Source organism: Notolabrus celidotus, chromosome 10 (genome assembly GCF_009762535.1).
Source record: "Notolabrus celidotus isolate fNotCel1 chromosome 10, fNotCel1.pri, whole genome shotgun sequence".
NCBI classification, from domain to species: Eukaryota; Metazoa; Chordata; class Actinopteri; order Labriformes; family Labridae; genus Notolabrus; species Notolabrus celidotus.
The window spans coordinates 4,187,656-4,203,229 of record NC_048281.1 but is presented as its reverse complement, the minus strand read 5'-3'; positions in this window follow the sequence as shown (position 1 = coordinate 4,203,229).

Sequence of the window (15,574 nt, the reverse complement as noted above, 5' to 3'; positions counted from 1 at the left end):
TAGCAGCTACCCTCTAAGTTGCTATGGTGGAAAATGACCGTGACCCTAAATAAAAGTAAATCATTATGACAAGTTTTGGTAAGTAAACATAGCACAAACAGTAAGGAAACTTGTATTTGGTAGATGATTTCTTTGTTGTAACAATGCTTCTTGGCAATAAATCATATACTGTTGGAAAGCCTGTTCATTTCCCTTTTAGATGGTGCCACATTTGTAAGGAACATGCATTTGTATGATGAGCAGCAGAGCTAAGTGTCTGTCGCACACATGAATATTTTGCCAAATCTTCTCTGCCAATGCCAAACACTTTATTCTGCTGTTGCTATTGACTCTTGTTTTGAGCTTCTGGTACCCCCAGGTTCTGCCAATCAGGCATCTGACTTTTGTACTCCCTTTGTTTTTGTTTGGACCATTTGAGATTTTCTTAGGTAAGTTTTTTATTCAGTGTTTTGTTAGTTATTTTAATCATAAATCTTATTTTTGCACGTGGGTCCGCCTTCTTAGTTTGACTACACACGTGTCAGAAAAACCAGACACAACAGAGTAAGAAATGGAAAATGAAACAGGAAACACTAAACACTGCACACAGATGAAAATACACAGACAAGGAATAAAAGAACCCATGGTAAGGGACTTCGAATAATACAGGGCGAATAATAAAGATACAACATAAGGAAGAAAAAAAGCTCACCCAAAGAAACTCATGACTTTTGAGTACTCTTCTTATGTATTTTTTTTTCCAACTCGTGACCCCCCTACATGTTTTCAATGTTCTCATTGCTGGCAGCATTAACCATGGGCTGTATAAAGAATGGACGTAGTATCCGTGACGTCACCCATCTGTTTCTGATGCGCTGTTTTGAGGCCAATCGTGGTGTTGGGAGCATAGCTCCAGCTCAAAGCAGCTAGGATCAGCTGGCTTCAGCATAGAGATAACTACATACAAACGTTACAGAGCCTTTCTGTGGTTGAATTTCTGCTCATTTGGATAGTATTCCATTACTTTTGTGCTTTAATCATCACTGAGTATGCTGCAGAACTGTAAAGTTTCAATTTTGCAGGTTTAGTTTAATATTAACCATCCAGCTCTATTTTGTTGTCCTGTTACCTTCTGAAACAGTGATCATCTTAAAGTCCTGTTACCTTCTGACACAGTGATCATCTTAAAGTCCTGTTACCTTCTGACACAGTGATCATCTTAAAGTCCTGTTACCTTCTGACACAGTGATCATCTTAAAGTCCTGTTACCTTCTGACACAGTGATCATCTTAAAGTCCTGTTACCTTCTGACACAGTGATCATCTTAAAGTCCTGTTACCTTCTGACCATAGATTGTATAAAATATGGACGTAGTATCCGTGACGTCACCCATCTGTTCCTGAGAGCTGTTTTGAAGCAAATCGACGGCAGCAGCCATATTGGTAATGCGGAACTCAACTAGGCAGAGTGTGACGTAGTGTGAGTCTCTTAGCCAATGGCTGTGTGTTCCCGACCGGGAGTCACGTCAGTCATGTCCTTATTTGGGCAAAACTCATAATCTTAATATCTTCTGAACCATCACGTTAGAAAAAAATTCACCCCCCGTACAGTGTGTGCCATTAGAGAGATTAGCGTTGTAGGGCCAAGCCGTTTTTTGAACCAGGCTGTAAACATGTTTATTAATGCTGCAAAGATCGTCTTTTTCCCATTCATATCTATGTGGTTTCCGGTGTTTCTGCAGCCAGCCTCAAGCGGATTTTCGATGTATTGCAGTTTATAGCACTTCCGCATTGGCTTCATCGTTTGAGACCGGAGTTTGCCGCTTGCTTCTGACACAGTGATCATCTTAAAGTCCTGTTACCTTCTGACACAGTGATCATCTTAAAGTCCTGTTACCTTCTGACACAGTGATCATCTTAAAGTCCTGTTACCTTCTGACACAGTGATCATCTTAAAGTCCTGTTACCTTCTGACACAGTGATCATCTTAAAGTCCTGTTACCTTCTGACACAGTGATCATCTTAAAGTCCAGTTGTAGTCGACCTGGATCACTGGTATGTGGCTGTTTGTAGCTTACATCCATAATCGATGAGTATTTCTGATCTAAACGATCTTTAAACGGTCAGGAGTCCATATAAGGTGTTTTATTTTGACATTGGCGGATGTTGCATGCAATCTTCGTGCCTGACTTAGGACTTCCGCATTGGACTTGTATTTTTAGACCGAAGGTTCCCGCTTGGCATTAACACATTAATTGGATTGTGATCAAGGTCCCAAATGAATACATTTTTTAAGCATGTGCTATTTTGTCCCTCACAGTTTGGTATCTTCCTGCCTCTTGCTGTGCCTGTGATTGAAAATAACACCACTGTGCTTTTGAACAGAACATTTTACTTTAAAAAAAAATCCCCAGTTGGCTCAGTTGATAAGTCAAAAGTAATATGTACTCGTAGCAAATTGACTTAAAATATCATCAAGTTCGAGCTTTGAGTTTTAGCTACCACAAAAGAGCTATGCATACACGTGCATCAGATAAATGTCAGTGGGCAACCACATCACAAACGCCGGCAGAGCACTTTATCACTTCATTTTTGTGATATCAGATGAAGGATTTCTGCTTTTTTAGTTAGCTTCTTGGAGCAAGCATTAGTACAATGATGACTGACTTATTTTTTTTTACACTCCTGTATATTTTATACGACATAATAGTGTTATCCTTACAAAAAGATGCACTATTTCACAGAATAAGCACTCTGAAGCTGTCTCCTGCCTCAAAGTCATGGCTTCAGACCAGACAGGTGAAGTGCTGCAGCCTTTATTGGGAGAAAGAAATCTAAAAGTGAAGATCATAAAGTTCCTTTTTTGGCATTGATTTGATTCCAAAGTCAATACATTGGTAAGAAATGCCTTAAATTGCTAATATGGACTGTTTCGAAATCCTAGATATTGGAATTTTGAACCTGCAAATAAAATTTTGATTAATCGCGCTTATTACTTCCCTTCTAAACCCGAATTTAAAAGTTGTCAAACTTCACACTTGACAGAAGATAACCCAGTGTACAGGGGGGGGAAATCCTCAACCAACATGTACAGATACAAAGCATCCAGTTCAATGAAAGGCAGAAATGTCAGTAAGCTTGTAATTATTTTCAGCAAACAGGATGGGGCTTATATTTTTAACAAAAATAGTAATTGATAAACTTCTCTTTGAAATCAAACCTTCAAAACTGAGCCATTTAAACTTTTAAAGGCCTTCTCCTCCTCCACCCAATCTATCTTATTTTTCACTTTTCCAGTCTGTAATTTTCTCTGTTCTCTCGGTCTCTGATGTGTTCTGGCGTTTGTGCCCATGAGATGCAGAAGAACGAAGGATCAAAGTAATTCATGTAGTCAAGCGGTGAAAGCTTGCTCCTAATTAACACGACGTACCCATGAAAACATACAAACTGAAGCAGCCGCCCTGCTGGAGATTAGCTGGAAGATCACACAAAGGAAATGTGTTGCCCACTCAACTAATTTATCTTAAAGTAAGAAAGTGAGAGTAGTGAGTATATTTTAAAGGAACAATTGGACATGACACACACTGGGTCTATGCACTTCCAAGAACCAAATAACTTTACTATAGATTCACCCTCATCCCTGACCATCTGCCCCACTTCACAATGCTTCTTAATTAGCTCTAACTGTATACAGTGCAATACTAATTTGGTTGTAGCCCTCTAATTAGCTCAGAGAGAGCCATTACAAGTGATTTCTCTGCATCAGCATTTCTTCTCCTCTTTCTTCTTTTCTCATCACTCCTGCCCCTATTTATTCGTCTCCTCTTCCTCTCACTGTTACACATCTCCTCAGGAGACTGACCTGTTCTCACGCTATCTCTGACATAGAAACACACATTTTTCACACGTGTCTGCATACATGAACAGAATTAATTAAATGTCTGCACGCAGGTTTAAAGATAAAGGTGTAAAAAGGCGTTTTTTGACCAGAGGGACTTTACCCCGGAACTACGTGCATTTCAACCGGTGGACCTAGGGTCTAAGTTAAGGTCCTAGGGCTTTTGGGGGGCGGGACCTGCAATGCTGAACGTGTCTGATTGATAGATTAACCGCAGTGTTTTTATTCCGCCCACCGTCCACAATAACATCACACACATCTGTGATTCACTTGGTTTCTCTTTCTTTCATTAGTTTTTATTTGTTCTATCTTTTTTGTATGTGTGTGTACTTTTCAAAAGAAGAAGCTGTGATTCTCTTGATTTAGCAGCTTGTAACAGTAGTCTTCTCTCAGCCCACCGCGAATGCGTCTCTCCCGGTGTTCCGGTTTTAAAAGTGACCCTGTAAACTGGAGACCTTCAGCTGAACGTGTCAGTGTTTGTGGAGTTCACACAGCTGTTCAAACACAGAGAGAGTTCCTGGGAATGCAAACTAGTTTAGTTTTTATTAAGATTTCAAAATATCCTCATCAGATATTTAATGATGGTCTAAAGACGTTTATGAGGGATGCATCCGGCTGAAAGTCTCCAGTTAACAGGGTCGCTGTTTAAACCAAAACACCGTTCGATCTCTGCCACAGCTTTTTGAGTTCAAAAGGATTTTAAAGCCGTGTTGAAACGTCTTTGCTACTCGCGCTTATCTCCTCTCACGTGTTGATTCAGTGAATCCATCTGTGATGAAATATATCACCATCTAAAACAGCACCAGCTGAGTCTCTTCATGCTAACAGGCTAACTGTTGTGTTGCTCATAATGATACCTGCCTGTCCGTCTGCTTCTATGGTGTCATCTGTGATTAATGGCATTCGCCTTTGTTTTACTACCCTCTACTGGTCTGGTGGTGTAGTGCATTTACTTTTATTTTCTCCATACGTCACTAGCCTGATTTGCACAATCTACCCAGGACTTCAGCCTGCGGTTGAAACGCAGACAACAATGGGGGCACAGGAGCCTTTTAGTTCAGGGTAAAGTAGTTCTGGGGGCTAAAAGACCCTGGAACTCTTTATCGAAAATGCACCTAAAGTTAACTAACAAAAACCTGCAGCAGGTGAAATGTACTCTACAGAAGGCTGTATGTGAGGACAAATACATGGTGTGCCTCGTTTTGTGAACTTCATTCGATGTAACTTATTAAGAAGCTCCTACAATAATCATTCGTTTCAGATCTCATCTTCCACATCTTGTTCCAGATCCTGGAGACAGTAATTGAACACAGGCGCACACAAAGTCAGGCATGTCAGCGTGAGTGTGAGTCTGAAGATGCAAACACTCTTCAGAGGGTCTCTTGTGGTTAGCCTTTGCTGAGAGTGTAACCTACTAACATAGATTTTAACTCTCTGCTTAGTTGTGCAGATTTTTTGCAGAGATTTTCGATCACGCAGGCACACAGACGACAAGACAATGAGAGAAAGAGAGAAAGAGAGAGAGAGAGAGAGAGAGAGAGAGAGAGAGAGAGAGAGAGAGAGAGAAATAAAAATACTTTTATATATTTTAGGAATTTCCCAGATTAAATTAAAAAAACAAACAATGGTTTAATGATGTTAACGCTACCTACCTCCTTTTGTTTTCTAATACAAGAAATGCCCTTGGCCATTTTTGGATTAGTTAAAGTCAGAAGTTCTGAGGGTGCTCTCAAACATTACCCAACTGTTATATCACTTCCCCTCTCTCAGCCTCCTCTTTTTCTTTTTCCATTCCTGCCTCTCTCTTTTTATAATACCACATCCAAATGCACACAGCTCCCGCATAAACCAACAGGCAGCCCCTTATAAACGTGGTGAGGCTGGTACTTATTGGAGGGCAGATATACTCAGCAGCAGCACTGAAAGCTGGGGGAACAAATTATGTGCTGCACAAAGCTATTATAGCTGTGGAAGGGACTTGGGTTTTCATGTGTGTGTGTGTGTGTGTGTATGTGTGTGTGTGTGCGTGTGTGTGTGTGTGTGCTCTATAATAAATCCATACCTGCCTAGGGTGAAGAACACAATGGAAGAGAGGCAGCTCCAACAGAGAAGTCTTGGAAAGCCAGTAGACACTGTATATATGCAGAGTCTGCTTGCTGTTATGTGAAAGCATTATCCACTGAGCTCCTCCTTTATGAACCATTTCTCCTCATTCAGTGTCAACTAAAAACATTACATTAACATAAATGCTGTCACCACATTCGGAATAACTTCAATAATCAAAATCAAATAAGTTGAAACGCAAAATTTGCATCGAATTCTGCAACGCTTGTCTTTTACTAAAGCTCCAAACATCCTTATTTTTATTGCGAGAGTTTGTCTGTTCACAATAAAATGTAACATTCATGTGCATACGATTTCATGTAATGCAGATAAATATACAGCCTCTAGCTGAGACAGAAACTAGAGACTGGAACTAAATGAATGTATGCAGGATTATTCATCCTCATTCCTTATTTTCGTTCCTTGCTTGCGTGCACGTATACCTCCCATCTTCCAGCCCTCTAAATTATTTCCATTAAGCGAATAATTATTTGTGTTGTAAACAATTTGGCCAAATATTTATTTAATTTTCCTCCCTTCTTTCACTCCATCGTTTGCACCTGTTCCACCTTTTTTTTCTTTGCTTTCTCTCCTCCAAGCTAATTCCCCCAAATTGATAAGGTTTAATTATTATAATAGCATTTTAAGGGAACAAAGCAGCAGCGATGTTAGCAAACAGGAGACAGGACTTAAAAGCATTTTTTAAATAATGAGCTACAAATTACATTTGCATGCTCTGCAGCCTCTTAGTGAATCTTATTTTTCAATTTGTAGAAACATAAAAGTAAGCTAAGTGCAAAATGTCTCCTTTACCCTGACTGTATCAAATCCATTCCATGTGTGTGTTTTTATCTCCCCCCACCTGGGTGGGCGTCTGGGTGAGAGAGCTGTTCACGGTCTTGGCAGCTTCCAGCACCCTGCTCTCTAATGTCCCCAACTCACTGGCTGCGTGCTGCTAAATCAAATTACATTTCATCAGACAAAAGCTTTTTTTCCACTACACCAGTACAAATAAGATTGTTGTAAATCTAATCACAGTATAAGGTTTATTGCTTTTTCATTTCTGAGGTTTTCATTTGTCTGGCTGTTCGCCAGGTGCTGGCAACTATCCCTGAATTACCACCAAAATAAAAAGTAACAATAACGCTGCACCGCTCACCTGAAAAACTCATTTGTTTTGTATAATTTACTTTTAATTTACATGTATCCCCCTGCTTCCCTCTTTCATCCATCCTGCCTGTATTTTTTAACATTTATTGTTCTCTTTCTCCCTCTTGTTTATTCCTTTCTTTCATTAATCCATAACTTTATTCAATATTTCACCAGCCGCCTTCTTCTCACACATCTTATCTTCCTCCATTTCTCACTTTATCATCAGTGTCCTCCCTGCTTGTGTCTTTATTTGTTTTATTTGTCACCCCTCTCATTCCCAAGGAAAACATGTCATCAGTCACCATCGCAGCGAGCACATTCTGTTATGATGATATCAGTCTTTCCGTTCAGTAGCCTTCAGCTTATCTAAACCGGCTGCTCAGCCACAAACACTTGTGCTTTTAGAGCCGGTTGTTGACACTGAGACTCTTAAACTATCCAAGGCTGCGGTTTCCCCCCTTCAGTGGAGTGTGAGTGAATGTGTGTGTCTGAGGCTGTGTGCTGAGATATGAAGATCCTGGCACAGTTCAAACGTAGCAGGTCTTGCTGAAACCTTCAAGTAGACACTCTCATTCTCTCCTGACAGAAGTAAACGTAAACACCTGCATTATATGTGTAAGAATCAGACACACGCAGACAAACGTACTGTACAGTACACGCCAGCATACCTCCTGCTGACTTCTTATTCTTTAAATAGCAACAATAGCACTCAACCGGGCCTCCGAGGGAGCCACCGAGAGAACGCTTTCATCAGGGTAGGTGGCAAAAGTGTGAGTGAGTGTGTGTTTCTGTGGACCTGTATGTGTGTGTGTTGCAGGGGTTGTTGCTGGCACCAGCAGCAGGAGGCCTGATTTGTACTCCCTGTCCTCACCCACACAGCCAACTTTACCTCACTGCAAAGGCTCGTGCCCACACATACCTGTCAATAAGTGTTGGATCAAACCCGACCTGCCCACAGAGCAGCCTCTCACTCTGTGTGTGCCGCTCAGTGTTGCAGCAAATCTTACCTAAAAGTTGGAGTTTTAGAAATGGTTCCAGCATTCAGAGTATTTAGACCTATAGTGGGAGTTCAAACCTCTGTTTGCCTCTGCAGTATTTAAGTGTGTTCAAAAGGAATAATGGCGAGTTTCCACTAGGTGGTCCAGTTTGGCTCAGAACAGTTTGATATGGTAAAACCTGATCTTGCTTGTATTTCAAGCCGTGCACAGATCTCTGTCAAAAGACACATGGAAATGATACTTTGTGGTCTGTATTGGCTTTATATCAACTAAATGTATGTCTAACACATGACAAATATAGAACAAAGGCACTTCCAGAATGCTTTTCGAAGTGAAAGCCCAATCAGTGTATGCTGTTTAGTTCTCTTTGTATTTGGAGCCTGTCATGACTTTTAATGACTCATTTGTTTGCCATGGACACCAAACTGGCTACGTTTGCAGTGTTTTTTTTACTATTTTTGTTCCTGTGTGTGTCCAGAGAGCCTACATGTAACCATGGTCACATTGTTAACATACGAGATCAGCTGTTAACATCCCGTAGCATGTCGATGCTAGGCCCGATGTTCCCTGCGAGCTGAGGAGAAGGAGGCAAGATCGACGTGCTGGTACTGAGGTGCAAGCTAAGAAAAGACATGGACCTGTCCTTCCACCCACCATTATGGAGAATGCAAGATCTATCTACGATAAGGTGTACGAGCTAACCCAGCACCAGAGGGAATACTGGCAGAGTAGCATCATGCTAACAGAGCTAACACCGGACATGAATGCCACATTGGAAGGATTTCACCTGCTGTGGGCGGACAGGATACAGGAGAGCAAGACTGAACTAACTGGTGAAGAAGGCCAGCTCAGTCCTGGACCCTGTGGAGGTGGTGGCTGACAGGAGAATTATGGCCAAGCTGTCGTCTCTGATGGACTTTTCTTTCCTATATATATTCTTGTTGGAATTCTTATCTTTAAATGGAGAGAAGTCAGACGAAATTTCATTGTACTTGTACAACGACACTAAAGCTGATTCTGATTCTGACTCCCCTTATTTTCAAACAATGCTTTATGCAAAAATTGTGCCAATGATGAACTTTCTGTGGGGAAAAAAAAGTTGTCATGAAGGCTGCCAAGGCTGCTGGTAAGCTTTGTTAATTATTTATCATCAGGTTACAGGCAGTGTTTGGTCTTGTATGACTCCCCTCTTCCATTGTTGTGCCCTTCTCTCTGCTCAGCTGGTGTCTGTCAAACAACCTGTTTTTACTGATCAAATAACATCAGGTCAGGAGAGATATAATCCAGTGCCATCTCTCCTTCCCCTCTCAATCGATTGTAGTGTGTTGAGCTACACATTTAGGGTCGGATCAGTACGCCTGGCACCCCAACAGAAGAGTGCTGAAACGGTAGGATGGTTCAGTTCAGATTATTTTGGTACCTTTCCCATCTTTTGGTAGTGGAAATGCTAATAGTTGCTTACTGCACCGTGCTGAACCCGACCGCTTGGTGGAAGCGCAGCTTACAAAGCAACTTTTAGCTGGAATCATTACCTGGAATTCGATCACAAGTATGTATTTATGTGACCAAAACTGCTATTACACCATCAGCACACACGTTAGCTGTACACTTGCTCTTTGCAGATGCACCACCCCTGTGTGTAGGAGTGGGCCTGTTCAGCTCAGCCTCTGAGTGAACTCCAAACTCAGCAGAAACTCCACTTCTTTCTGTGATTTCCCTCCAGTCCCTCTCCATTTCCCTCTCATCTCTGTAAATCTATGATGTGGATACATAACGCCCCAGAATACACACTAGTTTTACTCAAGTGGAAACATTTTGAACTCACAGGGATGAATCTTTGCATCAATACTTATCCCCGAGGCAGATCTGCACCCAATTGTCTCTTTTATTGATTTTAATGCATCTCATTTCTCCCACAGTTAATCTCAAAGTCCATCTGAAGAACACTTCAAAGAGTTAAACAGTACCATTTTTGACAGAAACACAATTTTAATCACTTTTGTGCAAAAAGCTGCAAAGAGTGTGTTGTCAGGCTCAGGGTCAGAACAATGTGTGGAGTGTATGCAGACACACAGGGTGTGTATAACTGGTTCTTTATAACATATGTGATGAGAGCTGATGTGACATTAACTATGAGGTATATTCACCAGTGAGGAATTATCACTTTCTTCCTCTCATCTTGAACATCCGTCCATCCATCCATCTTCCTCCACTTATCTGGGTCCGGGTCGAGGGGGCAGCAGTCTCGGCAGGGAATCGCAGACCCTCCTCTCCCCGGCCACTTCTACCAGCTCTTCTGGGAGGATACCAAGGCGTTCCCAGGCCAGCTTAGAGATATGATCTCGCCATTGTGTCCTGGGTCTTCCCCATGGCCTCTTTCAAGATCGACATGCCCGAAACGCCTCCCCAGGGAGATGTCCGGGAGGAATCCTGACCAGATGCCCAAACCACCTCATCTGGCTCCTCTCGATGCAGAGGAGCAGCGGCTCTACTTCGAGCCTCTCCCGGATGTCAGAAGTGACAGCATAAGATATTAGACAAAATATATATGGAGATTTTCTTTACCTTTACTGAGCAGAGGAAAAGACAAAAGACTTATTAATATGAAGGCGTATTTAGTCCACAGCAGTTAAAATGTCCTTCTTTGTATCTTTTCAAAGTCATCGCCAACTTGTAGTCTCTTCTTTAAAACGTGTCTCTGATGGCCTTTCCTTATTACCATTACCTCTCCTGCTTACAAAGCTGCTTTCCTTGAAAATACATCTGTTACCACCTTGGTGATGTCTATTCATAGAGCCTGTATAAAAGTGCAGAATCTGCAGGTGCAGTACAAGGTTTTGGTCTTAGAAGAGTGCTGGATTTCATCAGTAGAGCACTAAAACTGTGGTCCACTGGTGTGTCAGAGGGCGTTGGCTGTACACAGAAAAGAAGTCCCTGACTTACAAAGAGTCATCCAATAACAATTTAGCTTTAAATTATATTTTTAAGCAGATTTAAGCACTGATTTTAACATTTTGTTGCAAACTTTAAGGCTCTAAATGACAAGCCCCCTGCTTATATTAAACTGCTGCTGACAACCTGTGAACTCTGGCTTTCTTTGATAGGCTTAAACAGGTTTACTAGTTATACCTATAGTGCCTACCCAATGACTAAGATATATCAGGCTTTTTGCTTTTGTAACCAAGTTAGGACTGGTGAGGGACTTCTGGGGTTTGAAAAATAAAGAACCAACAACGCCACCTTGGGACTTTCACCCAAAGAATGTTAACAATATCCTAGTTTAGTTCCTGACCCTTCAACAGAGGGTTTCCCATTTAAGACAACACAGTTTTGGACCATAAATTAATACAAAGGCATGTTTAGGAAAATATAAATACAACCATAATTTTTATATGCAAAAAAATATTTTAAAACAATACTATTTATTAATTCAGTGATACTCTAAACTGTTACTTCTCATTCAACACTGTTGTAACTAAACAAAAGTGTAACTTAATGTAACGTAACGAACGTAACGCTCAAAAGAACCGGCAACAAAGACCTGAAAGAAATCGTCTAACAAGCCTCAAAGGAAACACAACAAAGTGAGAAAGAAATGCTAAAAAGATGTGCAAAAATAACAAAAAGACAAGGCAACAGTAGCAATCTGTAACGAAAGCATAATGCATTAGCTACTTATAAATTAACAAAACAGTACAGTACAGATGGATGCTACAAACAATGGAGGTTAGTTAATCTCACATAACCTCAAAGAACAACTCTTAACACACCACACACTCATACCTGCTCTCGACCCGGAAGTACTGCAGAGAATGAAGGGAGCTCCGTCAAATAAATATATCCCTGCAAACACAACAGGTAAGCCCCGATGATTGGTTCCACCCAGCTGTGGGGCATAACCAAGCGTGCCGGATACGGCCCTGGTGGTGAGGCTTTCAGCAGTGTGACTGCCCCCTGGTGGCTGGCTGCAGTATAGGTCAAAAAATCCATCTTCCCCATTCATTTGAATGGGGGAGCAGTCAAACTTTAAAAAATAAATACACGTTATACGAATGTTTCTCACATCCGTATGCTGTGGTGATATGTAGTTAGTATTTGACTGTTTTGTGTTCAAGGCCTCTTTTTTCAGAAAAATTTCTTTTTCGTTAGTTATTAGAGTTTAAAAAACGGGGTTTTACTTCCAGGTTTCCTTTGATTCACAGCCGCCGTAGAACGAAACTTCAAAGGACACACAGCGTCTTGTGACCAAGCGGCAAACTCCGGTCTCAAACGATGAAGCCAATGCGGAAGTGCTATAAACTGCAATACATCGAAAATCCGCTTGAGGCTGGCTGCAGAAACACCGGAAACCACATTGACATGAATGGGAAAAAGACGATCTTTGCAGCATTAATAAACATGTTTACAGCCTGGTTCAAAAAACATCTTGGCCCTACAAAGCTAATCACTCTAATGGCACACACTGTACGGGGGGTGAATTTTTTTCTAACGTGACGGTTAAGAAGATATTAAGATTATGAGTTTTGCCCAAATAAGGACATGACTGACGTGACTCCCGGTCGGGAACACACAGCCATTGGTTAAGAGGCTCACACTACGTCACACTCTGCCTAGTTGAGTTCCGCATTACCAATATGGCTGCTGCCGTCGATTTGCTTCAAAACAGCTCTCAGGAACAGATGGGTGACGTCACAGATACTACGTCCATATTTTATACAGTCTATGCTTGTGACGTTACGCTGTAGGGCGGAGCTTATTACAAAGGCTTCACAGGCTCTGGCTGCACAATGGCTGCGCCCAGGAGAGGGATTTTTTGGCTTCAGAACTGTACAACGGGAAGAGGCGGAGCAACGCTGTCCATTTTTATTTACAGTCTATGGGCATAACCTGCTAATCAGCCGGTTACACTTTGGACACCTATATCGTATAACCCTACCAGCTAAATCTATCTCTTATTCAAATGTTCTCCTAATCAATAAAGAATTCTGTTAGTTTTTATTATATTCCTTTTTTTTTCTTCGTCTTTTTATTTTTTTCAAATGTTTTTCAGCTGTGAAGCACTGGGTAACGTTTTTGGAGAAAAGCGTCACATAAACAGTGGTGGAAACTGACACACAGTATTTCACTGAGGGGACACTGTACCCATCAGTTCGGTGGGGGATTGCGGGTACACATTTTAATGAAGTTTTAACTTCAACAGTTGTATGTTTTATTTAAAAACAACGGTAACACTTTACAATAAGGGTCCCTTAATCAGCATTAGTTAATGCATTATTAAGCATTAATTAACAGTTTAATAATAGTTTAATAATCGTTACAATGTATTACCTAACATTAACTAACACATTAGTTAGTGCATTAATAAGCAGTTAATTAATGTCCACTGCTCAGAGTTAATTAATACATTATTAAGCATTAATAAAAGTTACAAAACTTAATTAGTTAACCATTAGTGAATGCTTTCTGGACCCTTATTGTAAAGTGTAACACATGCATCACTTAAGTAACACATTATAAATGCTAAACTGACTCATAAGCATCAGCATAAGCATAAAACCATAAGTTTTCTAAATGCTGCGCATGTGTTGTCAAATTGATGAAGATGTTTTCTTAATTTGCTTGTGTTTTGTCTTTTTGCATGTGTTTTCTTAAGTTGCAGTGCTGTGAGCTCTCAGGGCCACCGTACTTCTCTGTGCCAGTTGAGATGTTATCTGTGATTATCTGTTTTATTCTAAATAAAATGTGTTGAATTCTTTATATGTGTTGCTTCAACTACATTTCAACTCATTTTGCTTCAGCGTATGTGTTACCTAAGGGATACATGTGTTACACTTTACAATAAGGGTCCAAAAAGCATTCACTAATGCTTAATTATGGTTAAGTAATGCTTATGAGGCAGTTTAGCATTTATAATGTGTTACTCAAGTGATGCATGTGTTACACTTTACAATAAGGGTCCAGAAAGCATTCACTAATGGTTAACTAAGTAAGTTTTGTAACTTTTATTAATGCTTAATAATGTATTAATTAACTCTGAGCAGTGGACATTAATTAACTGCTTATTAATGCATTAACTAATGTGTTAGTTAATGTTAGGTAATACATTATTACGATTATTAAACTATTATTAAACTGTTAATTAATGCTTAATAATGCATTGACTAACGCTAATTAAGGGACCCTTATTGTAAAGTGTTACCAAAACGACACCACAGAGCTTAATATTCAGACATCTCACCATAGAAACTTATATTAATTTACTGTATGTTCTATGTGGTACCTGACATTATTTGGAGCTGATTTTTTTTCTGTTCATGGGTTATCTTTTCTCCCTGCAGATGCATATCTCTTTGCATGATGGCAGATCCTTTTAAAAGTCTAACCCAGGGCCCCACTGTACACCCTACGCTAATATAGGACATGAGCTGGATGGTGAAACGCCTGGTGAGGTGTTTCCTAGGAGATTAGGAGGAGTCTGTCATCCCCTCCTCTGTCTCAGCTGAGATGTTTAAGTTTAAGGGAGGCAGAAAGGAGAGAGGGTCCTCTCCTCCATCTCCTCTCTGATCTCTCTTGGTCTGAAAGGCTTTGGCAGAGGTCCTGGAAGTTAGGAGGGATATTAGTGGGTTAGTCAGGGGGAAGCAACATTCCTCTTATCCCCCTTCTCATCCTCCTCTCATTCATTGGAGGCCCTCCTCATCAGCATCCACACAAGAGCAGAACCTCAGAGTTGTTATTTCAGAAGCTGCTTTGATGAAGATACATTTAGTGCAAATGGTGTCTTGGTATGCAAAATATCTACAATGTCAAATCATATTTAACTACTTAACAGATAACTTAACCTTATCTGTGATAGCATGAATCTATCACAGCTGTGTGCTGGAGGGCTTGGTGACGCGTCTGCCAACTTTTCTTTACTTCTAACTCAGAGTAATCATGTCTTTTGTTCTGTTGTTCACAAGAACACACAGAACTGTGTCTGGTCAGTTGCACAGAGTAATTGAAGGACTGATATTAATAGTTGAAGCAGTTGGAGTCATGCAGATCCACAGCAGCAGGCCGTCTGCAGTAATGGTGAAGAGGAGAGACAAGGGAGCTAAGGCGGTTCCGGAGCTCCCTTGTCTTGTAGGTCTGTGGAGTAACTTTAATATGAGGATTTAAAGTTTGTGACTTGCAGACAGATAGAAGAGAGAGAGGGAAAGACAGGAGCTCAGCGGGTCAGGTCCCACGACAATCTAAGCCTACAGCAGCGCAACTGACACGGGAATTCCACCAGATCTGCGTCCGGTCCGTCTCCGATTCGCTGCGGTCCGGCAGAGCAGGACCGCCGGACATCTGGAGTCATGTGACCGAGGTTTTCCCACGGCACTTACTGAAGCAAGGATTCTCCTCCTCCTCTCCTCATCCATGTTATCTTTCTGGTCCTCTGAAAACCTCTGACCTGTTGA